The sequence below is a fragment of the Bombus huntii genome, unplaced genomic scaffold (genome assembly GCF_024542735.1).
Source record: "Bombus huntii isolate Logan2020A unplaced genomic scaffold, iyBomHunt1.1 ctg00000201.1, whole genome shotgun sequence".
Taxonomy (NCBI): domain Eukaryota; kingdom Metazoa; phylum Arthropoda; class Insecta; order Hymenoptera; family Apidae; genus Bombus; species Bombus huntii.
In genome coordinates, this window is record NW_026099431.1 from 32,501 (window position 1) to 45,000 (window position 12,500).

Below are 12,500 nucleotides of genomic sequence, written 5' to 3' on the forward strand. Positions count from 1 at the left end.
GGACTTAGTCGCGTGCGAGTAAAAAGCAATACGCCGCTGGACTTAGTCGCGTACAAACAGAAAGCAATACGCCGCTGGACTTAGTCGCGTGCGAGCATAAAGCAATACGCCGCTGGACTTAGTCGCGTGCGAGCATAAAGCAATACGCCGCTGGGACTTTGTCTCCTGCGGTTAAAAAAAATAATTTCGCTACGTACGGCCGATGGTCGTGCGTAGCGATTTTTTTTTCCTTTAAATCAAACAACGAGACGCACGAATAGAAAGCGATACGCCGCTGGGACTTTGTCTCGTGCGAGTAAAAAGCAATACGCCGCTGGACTTAGCCGCGTGCGAGTAAAAAGCAATACGCCCGCTGGACTTAGTCGCGTACAAACAGAAAGCAATACGCCGCTGGACTTAGTCGCGTGCGAGTAAAAAGCAATACGCCGCTGGACTTAGTCGCGTACAAACAGAAAGCAATACGCCGCTGGACTTAGTCGCGTACGAGCATAAAGCAATACGCCGCTGGACTTAGTCGCGTGCGAGTAAAAAGCAATACGCCGCTGGACTTAGTCGCGTACAAACAGAAAGCAATACGCCGCTGGGACTTTGTCTCCTGCGGTTAAAAAAAATAATTTCGCTACGTACGGCCGATGGTCGTGCGTAGCGATTTTTTTTTTCCTTTAAATCAAACAACGAGACGCACGAATAGAAAGCGATACGCCGCTGCAACTTTGTCGCGTGCCAGTAAAAAGCAATACGCCGCTGGACTTAGCCGCTCGTGCTACCGCTGCGCGCGCACCTCCGAATCAGCGGGTATGCGCCGGAGTAGGTAACACTCTCTTAAGGTACGCCGTTCTGCGCAGCTCGTCTTGCGCGCGCGCGCGCGCGCTTTTTCAAATATTTTTAAACGTTTTTTCGCGTTTTTTCCCGTTTCTTCGCGTTTTTTCCCGTTTTTTCCCGTTTTTTCCCGTTTTCCACGTTTTTTCCCGTTTCACGAGAGAGACGAAAACGAGGAAAATAATCGCGACAAATGCTCGCTCGCTGCGCTCGCTCGGACGAATATAGCCCAACCCAAAACCGATCCCGAGCGTTCGAACGAAGATTTCGATGAAATCGAAGAACGAACGCGAAAGGGATTGGTTTTGGGTTGGGCTATTTTTTTTTCGAGCGAGCGGAGCGAGCGAGCAACGCGTAAGAGCGTATCGTTGCGTCGCAGGGACTTTGAAATATTCGCCACTGTTCGAACGTTCGAGTCGAAATAACTCGAGAAAAAGCGTTATAACGCATCGAAATTATCAGTGAAATCGTTACGTATCGACGAAATCTAGTCGAAAGTAGCGATTTCACTTTATTTTTTTAAAAAATTTCATCCTCCGGACCAACGTGACCGGGACGTTGGAACTTAGAATTTTTTCGCCCCGTTACGAAAGTACCGAAAGTTCAACTCGAAATAACTCGCTAAAAAGCGTTATAACGTATCGAAATTTTGCGTGAAATCGTTACGTTTCGACGAAATCTAGTCGAAAGTAGCGATTTCACTTTATTTTTTTAAAAAATTTCGTCCTCCGGACCAACCTGACCGGGACGTTGGAACTTAGAATTTTTTCGCCCCGTTACGAAAGTACCGAAAGTTCAACTCGAAATAACTCGCTAAAAAGCGTTATAACGTATCGAAATTTTGCGTGAAATCGTTACGTTTCGACGAAATCTAGTCGAAAGTAGCGATTTCACTTTATTTTTTTAAAAAATTTCATCCTCCGGACCAACGTGACCGGGACGTTGGAACTTAGAATTTTTTCGCCCCGTTACGAAAGTACCGAAAGTTCAACTCGAAATAACTCGCTAAAAAGCGTTATAACGTATCGAAATTTTGCGTGAAATCGTTACGTTTCGACGAAATCTAGTCGAAAGTAGCGATTTCACTTTATTTTTTTGAAAAATTTCATCCTCCGGACCAACGTGACTGGGACGTTGGAACTTAGAATTTTTTCGCACCGCTACGAAAAGGCCGAAAGATCCCCTCCAAATAACTCGTTAAAAAGTGTTATAACGTACGAATATTTTTCAAGAAATCGTTATAACTCGATAAAATACGTCGGGATTAAGCGTTTATATCGTCGGCAGACGGATATAAAAACGTTTGGACCGACACGACCGGTCGTTGGAACATAGAAAAATTCCGAGCCGGTACGTTGGGACTTAGAAAAATTCCGAGGGCGAAAAAGTTTTTTCGAGTTTATTCGTTAAAAAGCGTTACAAGGTATGAATTTTTTTGCATAAATCGACGTAACTCGACGAAATACGTCGGGATTAATGGTTTATTTCCGTCCGAGAACGATTTTTAAAAACGGACCTATGCGGCCGGTCGTTCGTACTTGGAAAATTTTCGGACCGAACACTCTTTTTCGATTAATTCGTTAAAAAGCGTTATAACGTACGAATATTTTTCAAGAAATCGTTATAACTCGATAAAATACGTCGGGATTAAGCGTTTATATCGTCGGCAGACGGATATAAAAACGTTTGGACCGACACGACCGGTCGTTGGAACATAGAAAAATTCCGAGCCGGTACGTTGGGACTTAGAAAAATTCCGAGGGCGAAAAAGTTTTTTCGAGTTTATTCGTTAAAAAGCGTTACAAGGTATGAATTTTTTTGCATAAATCGACGTAACTCGACGAAATACGTCGGGATTAATGGTTTATTTCCGTCCGAGAACGATTTTTAAAAACGGACCTATGCGGCCGGTCGTTCGTACTTAGAAAATTTTCGGACCGAACACTCTTTTTCGATTAATTCGTTAAAAAGCGTTATAACGTACGAATATTTTTCAAGAAATCGTTATAACTCGATAAAATACGTCGGGATTAAGCGTTTATATCGTCGGCAGACGGATATAAAAACGTTTGGACCGACACGACCGGTCGTTGGAACATAGAAAAATTCCGAGCCGGTACGTTGGGACTTAGAAAAATTCCGAGGGCGAAAAAGTTTTTTCGAGTTTATTCGTTAAAAAGCGTTACAAGGTATGAATTTTTTTGCATAAATCGACGTAACTCGACGAAATACGTCGGGATTAATGGTTTATTTCCGTCCGAGAACGATTTTTAAAAACGGACCTATGCGGCCGGTCGTTCGTACTTAGAAAATTTTCGGACCGAACACTCTTTTTCGATTAATTCGTTAAAAAGCGTTATAACGTACGAATATTTTTCAAGAAATCGTTATAACTCGATAAAATACGTCGGGATTAAGCGTTTATATCGTCGGCAGACGGATATAAAAACGTTTGGACCGACACGACCGGTCGTTGGAACATAGAAAAATTCCGAGCCGGTACGTTGGGACTTAGAAAAATTCCGAGGGCGAAAAAGTTTTTTCGAGTTTATTCGTTAAAAAGCGTTACAAGGTATGAATTTTTTTGCATAAATCGACGTAACTCGACGAAATACGTCGGGATTAATGGTTTATTTCCGTCCGAGAACGATTTTTAAAAACGGACCTATGCGGCCGGTCGTTCGTACTTGGAAAATTTTCGGACCGAACACTCTTTTTCGATTAATTCGTTAAAAAGCGTTATAACGTACGAATATTTTTCAAGAAATCGTTATAACTCGATAAAATACGTCGGGATTAAGCGTTTATATCGTCGGCAGACGGATATAAAAACGTTTGGACCGACACGACCGGTCGTTGGAACATAGAAAAATTCCGAGCCGGTACGTTGGGACTTAGAAAAATTCCGAGGGCGAAAAAGTTTTTTCGAGTTTATTCGTTAAAAAGCGTTACAAGGTATGAATTTTTTTGCATAAATCGACGTAACTCGACGAAATACGTCGGGATTAATGGTTTATTTCCGTCCGAGAACGATTTTTAAAAACGGACCTATGCGGCCGGTCGTTCGTACTTAGAAAATTTTCGGACCGAACACTCTTTTTCGATTAATTCGTTAAAAAGCGTTATAACGTACGAATATTTTTCAAGAAATCGTTATAACTCGATAAAATACGTCGGGATTAAGCGTTTATATCGTCGGCAGACGGATATAAAAACGTTTGGACCGACACGACCGGTCGTTGGAACATAGAAAAATTCCGAGCCGGTACGTTGGGACTTAGAAAAATTCCGAGGGCGAAAAAGTTTTTTCGAGTTTATTCGTTAAAAAGCGTTACAAGGTATGAATTTTTTTGCATAAATCGACGTAACTCGACGAAATACGTCGGGATTAATGGTTTATTTCCGTCCGAGAACGATTTTTAAAAACGGACCTATGCGGCCGGTCGTTCGTACTTAGAAAATTTTCGGACCGAACACTCTTTTTCGATTAATTCGTTAAAAAGCGTTATAACGTACGAATATTTTTCAAGAAATCGTTATAACTCGATAAAATACGTCGGGATTAAGCGTTTATATCGTCGGCAGACGGATATAAAAACGTTTGGACCGACACGACCGGTCGTTGGAACATAGAAAAATTCCGAGCCGGTACGTTGGGACTTAGAAAAATTCCGAGGGCGAAAAAGTTTTTTCGAGTTTATTCGTTAAAAAGCGTTACAAGGTATGAATTTTTTTGCATAAATCGACGTAACTCGACGAAATACGTCGGGATTAATGGTTTATTTCCGTCCGAGAACGATTTTTAAAAACGGACCTATGCGGCCGGTCGTTCGTACTTAGAAAATTTTCGGACCGAACACTCTTTTTCGATTAATTCGTTAAAAAGCGTTATAACGTACGAATATTTTTCAAGAAATCGTTATAACTCGATAAAATACGTCGGGATTAAGCGTTTATATCGTCGGCAGACGGATATAAAAACGTTTGGACCGACACGACCGGTCGTTGGAACATAGAAAAATTCCGAGCCGGTACGTTGGGACTTAGAAAAATTCCGAGGGCGAAAAAGTTTTTTCGAGTTTATTCGTTAAAAAGCGTTACAAGGTATGAATTTTTTTGCATAAATCGACGTAACTCGACGAAATACGTCGGGATTAATGGTTTATTTCCGTCCGAGAACGATTTTTAAAAACGGACCTATGCGGCCGGTCGTTCGTACTTAGAAAATTTTCGGACCGAACACTCTTTTTCGATTAATTCGTTAAAAAGCGTTATAACGTACGAATATTTTTCAAGAAATCGTTATAACTCGATAAAATACGTCGGGATTAAGCGTTTATATCGTCGGCAGACGGATATAAAAACGTTTGGACCGACACGACCGGTCGTTGGAACATAGAAAAATTCCGAGCCGGTACGTTGGGACTTAGAAAAATTCCGAGGGCGAAAAAGTTTTTTCGAGTTTATTCGTTAAAAAGCGTTACAAGGTATGAATTTTTTTGCATAAATCGACGTAACTCGACGAAATACGTCGGGATTAATGGTTTATTTCCGTCCGAGAACGATTTTTAAAAACGGACCTATGCGGCCGGTCGTTCGTACTTAGAAAATTTTCGGACCGAACACTCTTTTTCGATTAATTCGTTAAAAAGCGTTATAACGTACGAATATTTTTCAAGAAATCGTTATAACTCGATAAAATACGTCGGGATTAAGCGTTTATATCGTCGGCAGACGGATATAAAAACGTTTGGACCGACACGACCGGTCGTTGGAACATAGAAAAATTCCGAGCCGGTACGTTGGGACTTAGAAAAATTCCGAGGGCGAAAAAGTTTTTTCGAGTTTATTCGTTAAAAAGCGTTACAAGGTATAAATTTTTTTACGGGAATCGTTCTATCTCTATTAAATACGTCGGGATTAAACATTTTTATCGATTTTTTCAAAAAATTAGCGTTCGTCGAACTGACACGACTGGGATATTTTTCTAATTTTTTCGTTAATTAACGTTACAAGGTATATATTTTTTTGCATATTTCTACTTATTTTAACGTATTGTAATTGATTATAAACTTATTTTTTGTCCGTATTCGATAAAAGAGTATGTTTACTGATGCAATTTTTCGGTGAAAAAAAAAATTAATTTTTTGGTAAAAATGCATTTCTATTATGTTAATAAAACGTCTGGTAATGTATTTCGATGGTTGGATATTGGCTTTGTATAGTAGTGATCGAGCGTTCGCGAGACTAAGTTCCAGCGTCCCTTCCGAACGGTACGTTGCTACGGAGGTTTTGCACCGTAAGCGCGCGGCCGCTAGCCCGGCCGGCGCCGGCCTTCCGGCTGGCGCTTTCGTATCTATAAGAGAGACGTCGAGCCGGACGGTTCGGTCGGAACAGCGTTGAGCGCGTGGCTATTCTACGGCCTCGGTTGAGAATTCAGTCACCGCTCCTCGAGTCTTAGTGTATTTTACGCTATTTCTCGACTGTTCCTCCGTTCTCGTTCTGGTTTTTTCTCTACACTGCTGCGCCGCGGGTCGCTGTCCTGGACGTAATGACCAAATATCGTGGCAAGGTTCCCCTGAGTCGGGAAGCTGGTGACCTGTGTGTACGTATTCTAACAAAAATTGTTAGATGCGTGTGTGCTTGTACTAACTGAGCATCGATTCATTCAAAAGAGTATAACCGTCTGCTTTCTATAAAAACTTCTGCTTTCGCAGAAGTATCCGATGAGGCGGTAGGAGCGTACTATCTTTGCGTAGTATGTCTTCTGCCGAAAATGTTCTACCGATTGAAAGAATATTCTTACGGTATGTCCAGCGCGACGCACTGGGATACGCGCTTGTTCGTTCAGCGTGAGGTGCGTATACGTGCTTTACCGCTAAGATATTCTAATAAGTCTTTTTACACGAAGACAGCATTATGGAAATGTTCCTTTAGAAGTACGATTCTAAACATTTTATATAAGACTATGAGAAAGAGAGAGAGAGAAGAGAGGAGGTGGAGTTGAGAATTACAAAGTGGCTGCGAGCGGCGTTCGAAGATTATTACTGAACTATGGGTGTATCTCGAACGTCGCTAGGAGATATATTTTATAGATATATCTATCTTAAGAACGAAAAGTCTCGTCGTACGGTGCTTACGTCCCACCTACGACACGAAGAGAACTTAAACGAAATTTATAAGAATTGTTATACGAATAAGATCCCTGGTTGATCCTGCCAGTAGTCATATGCTTGTCTCAAAGATTAAGCCATGCATGTCTCAGTACATGCCGCATTAAGGTGAAACCGCGAATGGCTCATTAAATCAGTTATGGTTTCTTAGATCATACCTACATTTACTTGGATAACTGTGGTAATTCTAGAGCTAATACATGCAAACAGATTCCGACCAGAGATGGTAGGAATGCTTTTATTAGATCAAAACCAATCGGTGGCGGATGGCTCGTCTGTCCGTCCATCGTTTGTTTTGGTGACTCTGAATAACTTTGTGCTGATCGCATGGTCATCTAGCACCGGCGACGCATCTTTCAAATGTCTGCCTTATCAACTGTCGATGGTAGGTTCTGCGCCTACCATGGTTGTAACGGGTAACGGGGAATCAGGGTTCGATTCCGGAGAGGGAGCCTGAGAAACAGCTACCACATCCAAGGAAGGCAGCAGGCGCGCAAATTACCCACTCCCGGCACGGGGAGGTAGTGACGAAAAATAACGATACGGGACTCATCCGAGGCCCCGTAATCGGAATGAGTACACTTTAAATCCTTTAACGAGGACCAATTGGAGGGCAAGTCTGGTGCCAGCAGCCGCGGTAATTCCAGCTCCAATAGCGTATATTAAAGTTGTTGCGGTTAAAAAGCTCGTAGTTGAATCTGTGTGTCACAGTGTCGGTTCACCGCTCGCGGTGTTTAACTGGCATTATGTGGTACGTCCTATCGGTGGGCTTAGCTCCTCGCGGGCGGTCCAACTAATATCCCATCGCGGTGCTCTTCACTGAGTGTCGAGGTGGGCCGATACGTTTACTTTGAACAAATTAGAGTGCTTAAAGCAGGCTACCTTCGCCTGAATACTGTGTGCATGGAATAATGGAATAGGACCTCGGTTCTATTTTGTTGGTTTTCGGAGCCCCGAGGTAATGATTAATAGGGACAGATGGGGGCATTCGTATTGCGACGTTAGAGGTGAAATTCTTGGATCGTCGCAAGACGGACAGAAGCGAAAGCATTTGCCAAAAATGTTTTCATTAATCAAGAACGAAAGTTAGAGGTTCGAAGGCGATCAGATACCGCCCTAGTTCTAACCATAAACGATGCCAGCCAGCGATCCGCCGAAGTTCCTCCGATGACTCGGCGGGCAGCTTCCGGGAAACCAAAGCTTTTGGGTTCCGGGGGAAGTATGGTTGCAAAGCTGAAACTTAAAGGAATTGACGGAAGGGCACCACCAGGAGTGGAGCCTGCGGCTTAATTTGACTCAACACGGGAAACCTCACCAGGCCCGGACACCGGAAGGATTGACAGATTGATAGCTCTTTCTTGATTCGGTGGGTGGTGGTGCATGGCCGTTCTTAGTTGGTGGAGCGATTTGTCTGGTTAATTCCGATAACGAACGAGACTCTAGCCTGCTAAATAGACGTAACTTATGGTATCTCGAAGGCCCCCGGCTTCGGTCGGTGGGTTTTTACTACCAACGTACAAACAAATCTTCTTAGAGGAACAGGCGGCTTCTAGCCGCACGAGATTGAGCAATAACAGGTCTGTGATGCCCTTAGATGTTCTGGGCCGCACGCGCGCTACACTGAAGGAATCAGCGTGTTTTCCCTGGCCGAAAGGCCCGGGTAACCCGCTGAACCTCCTTCGTGCTAGGGATTGGGGCTTGCAATTATTCCCCATGAACGAGGAATTCCCAGTAAGCGCGAGTCATAAGCTCGCGTTGATTACGTCCCTGCCCTTTGTACACACCGCCCGTCGCTACTACCGATTGAATGATTTAGTGAGGTCTTCGGACTGGTGCGCGGCCAATGTGATAAGCATTGCCGATGTTACCGGGAAGATGACCAAACTTGATCATTTAGAGGAAGTAAAAGTCGTAACAAGGTTTCCGTAGGTGAACCTGCGGAAGGATCATTAACGATACGATACCAAAAGAATTTGACTTGAACACATATAAAAACTATGAAATATATATCACAATGGTCGGTAAGGAGCCGTACTCCTCCTGTATCGACGAAAGTATATACGACGTATTAACAAGCTATATACTTTAACAAACGAAAACGCCAGGGAGCTTGGCAACCTCCGTTGGCACGAATAGAAATATTCTTAAGGAGGAGACGACCCTCCAGCTACGGAATTATACGAAGAGAAGGTGGCACTCTCTCTCGATCATCGGGATGAAGAGATATATATATACAAGTATAAAAACGAAATGCGAATGAAACTTATTCGAGGCGCCTGCGTGAGGTCGTAAACAGAAAGACCCGCCGTCTCCGAATAAAACATATAACATATAATATATATATATATGAAATTCTAATAAAAGGGAACTCTAGCTTCGAAAGAGCCAACAAAAGTTAAGGCTCGATATCAAACGAAAAAATTACGATGGAAACCAGGTGTAAAGAGAAATGCAGTCGTGGCGCCTGCGAGAGGCCGTACACAGAAAGACCCGCCGTCACGATCTCGTATTTCGTATTTGCATCGTGGAAACCGTACAAACGAAATATAAAAGTCCATGCAAACTAATAAGAAAATCTCTAAAGTGCCTCGTGTCGGAGTGATCATGCTCGCCTATTCTCTTCTATGTTTCGTGGTCTGTGTTGCGTTTGTTCTCCTCCTAGCAACGGGACATATCGAAGACTCCTCTTTGGGATCGAACGAAGCGTCTAGAACGAGTCGACGAGAGCGAAAGAACTTGTAGCGAGTCGCGCAGAGCGAAAGGATACCGATATACATCTTCGAAGGTTCTCTTCGAAGATCCATGGATACCTTCTGCGTCGACTTCTCTCGTCTCTTTCATCGAAACTCTCGTCGTTCTCGAAACGTGCTTCCTACCCAAAGGGCGTGTGCTCTTCGTATGTCGTTTCGTTCGAAATAACGAAACCACGTGTAACATACTCGTGGATCGGGTAACCTAGAACGAAGACGCATCGCGTGGATGTTGGCCCGCTATGCGACGATGACCGATGATGATGATGATGATGATGATGATGATATGATGATGATGTCGATGTCGACGACGACGACGATGAAGACGATGTGTAGCAACGATTCGTAACTAGTCTAGCCGAAGTTCGTTCAGAGGGGAACGCCGCCGGCTTCGAAGCCTCGATGTCGTGAGTCGGACACCCGTGCCGTCGCTAGAGTTTTTCAAACTCTGCTTCTGGATATTGGGACGAAAGACCGCTCGAGGACGACGACAGCCGTGCGTGCGTATCCCATCGAATTTTTTTTACACCACCTGAACGAGACTAAAGTTTCGTCTAGTTGATCGTCTACCGTCGCATAATGTATATTATATACCGTTCAGAGGGGACCGGCTGTCTATCCTCGTTGTCGTGAGTCGGACACCCGTGCCGTCGCTAGAGTTTTTCAAACTCTGCTTCTGGATATCGGGACGAAAGACCGCGCGAGGACGACGGATGCGAGTCCCATCGAATTTTTGACTTACACACTACCTGAACGAGACTTAAAGTTTCATATTATATACCGTTCAGAGGGGACCGGCTGTCTATCCTCGTTGTCGTGAGTCGGACACCCGTGCCGTCGCTAGAGTTTTTCAAACTCTGCTTCTGGATATCGGGACGAAAGACCGCGCGAGGACGACGGATGCGAGTCCCATCGAATTTTTGACTTACACACTACCTGAACGAGACTTAAAGTTTCATATAATATACCGTTCAGAGGGGACCGGCTGTCTTTCCTCGTTGTCGTGAGTCGGACACCCGTGCCGTCGCTAGAGTTTTTCAAACTCTGCTTCTGGATATCGGGACGAAAGACCGCGCGAGGACGACGGATGCGAGTCCCATCGAATTTTTTATTTACACACTACCTGAACGAGACTTAAAGTTTCATCCAGTTTGTCGTCTATCATCGCATATATAATATACCGTTCAGAGGGGACCGGCTGTCTATCCTCGTTGTCGTGAGTCGGACACCCGTGCCGTCGCTAGAGTTTTTCAAACTCTGCTTCTGGATATCGGGACGAAAGACCGCGCGAGGACGACGGATGCGAGTCCCATCGAATTTTTGACTTACACACTACCTGAACGAGACTTAAAGTTTCATATAATATACCGTTCAGAGGGGACCGGCTGTCTTTCCTCGTTGTCGTGAGTCGGACACCCGTGCCGTCGCTAGAGTTTTTCAAACTCTGCTTCTGGATATCGGGACGAAAGACCGCGCGAGGACGACGGATGCGAGTCCCATCGAATTTTTGATTTACACACTACCTGAACGAGACTTAAAGTTTCATCCAGTTTGTCGTCTATCATCTCATATATAATATACCGTTCAGAGGGGACCGGCTGTCTATCCTCGTTGTCGTGAGTCGGACACCCGTGCCGTCGCTAGAGTTTTTCAAACTCTGCTTCTGGATGTTGGGACGAAAGACCGCGCGAGGACGATGGATGCGTGTCCCATCGAATTTTTGATTTACAAGACACACACTACCTGAACGAGACTAAAGTTTCATCGAGTTTATCATCGCATAACCCGTTCGGAGGGGACCGGCTGTCTATCCTCGTTGTCGTGAGTCGGACACCCGTGCCGTCGCTAGAGTTTTTCAAACTCTGCTTCTGGATATCGGGACGAAAGACCGCGCGAGGACGATGGCTGCGAGTCCCATCGAATTTTTGTTTTTTTTTTTTTTTTTAAAGAAAAAACACCACCCGAACGGAGATGTGTTCTATCTTTCGTCGATTTTTCATGCTTTCAGTCGGTCGCGTGGTCGCCATCCGTTCGGAGGGGATCGCCGGCTTCGAAACCTCGATGTCGTGAGTCGGACACCCGTGCCGTCGCTAGAGTTTTTCAAACTCTGCTTCTGGATATTGGGACGAAAGACCGCTCGAGGCGGACGGCCGCGCGAATCCCATCGAATCTTTACTATCACCCGAACGATGGAGAGATGCACGCGCGCTGTTTCTTGAATAATTGGACGAGAGAGTAGAATCAAACACATATATAACATGGGCTAGCCACCGTGCTTACTCGTTCGCGAGATCGTGTGCTGTACAGAGGATTCAGAATCGGGTGTATATATCCCCGTCGTTTCCTGACGAACGGAGCTTCGATCTCGATGGTTGTTATATATCATAATGTACTTTACGCCCGGCCGGCGAACGCGCGTATCTTCGCGCGTTCGTCGTTTTCTTTTTTTTTCGAACGTTTTTGTGTCGTCAATCCTATGGCGACTTCTGCGCGTTCGATTCCCGTTGGTCGAACGTGACGGAACTCGGCTTCGCTAGAACCGAGAAGAGTACATTTGAGTATTGAACTGTTGTAAATTTATAAAAGATTACCCTGAACGGTGGATCACTTGGCTCGTGGGTCGATGAAGAACGCAGCTAATTGCGCGTCAACGTGTGAACTGCAGGACACATGAACATCGACATTTCGAACGCACATTGCGGTCCACGGATACAATTCCTGGACCACGCCTGGCTGAGGGTTGCTCACGTAAACCTAA

General features: G+C 44.5%; 2 non-coding genes across 2 annotated transcripts; both read left to right on the plus strand.

Annotated features, from left to right (window-relative positions):
- Positions 1 to 7,021: 7,021 nt before the first annotated feature.
- On the plus strand, positions 7,022 to 8,944 carry LOC126877636 (small subunit ribosomal RNA). The gene has a single exon (XR_007695205.1). It is a non-coding gene; the product is annotated as a small subunit ribosomal RNA (ribosomal RNA).
- A 3,386-nt stretch (positions 8,945 to 12,330) lies between these two features.
- LOC126877642 (5.8S ribosomal RNA) lies at positions 12,331 to 12,485 on the plus strand. Its single transcript, XR_007695211.1, has one exon. It is a non-coding gene; the product is annotated as a 5.8S ribosomal RNA (ribosomal RNA).
- Positions 12,486 to 12,500: the final 15 nt, after the last annotated feature.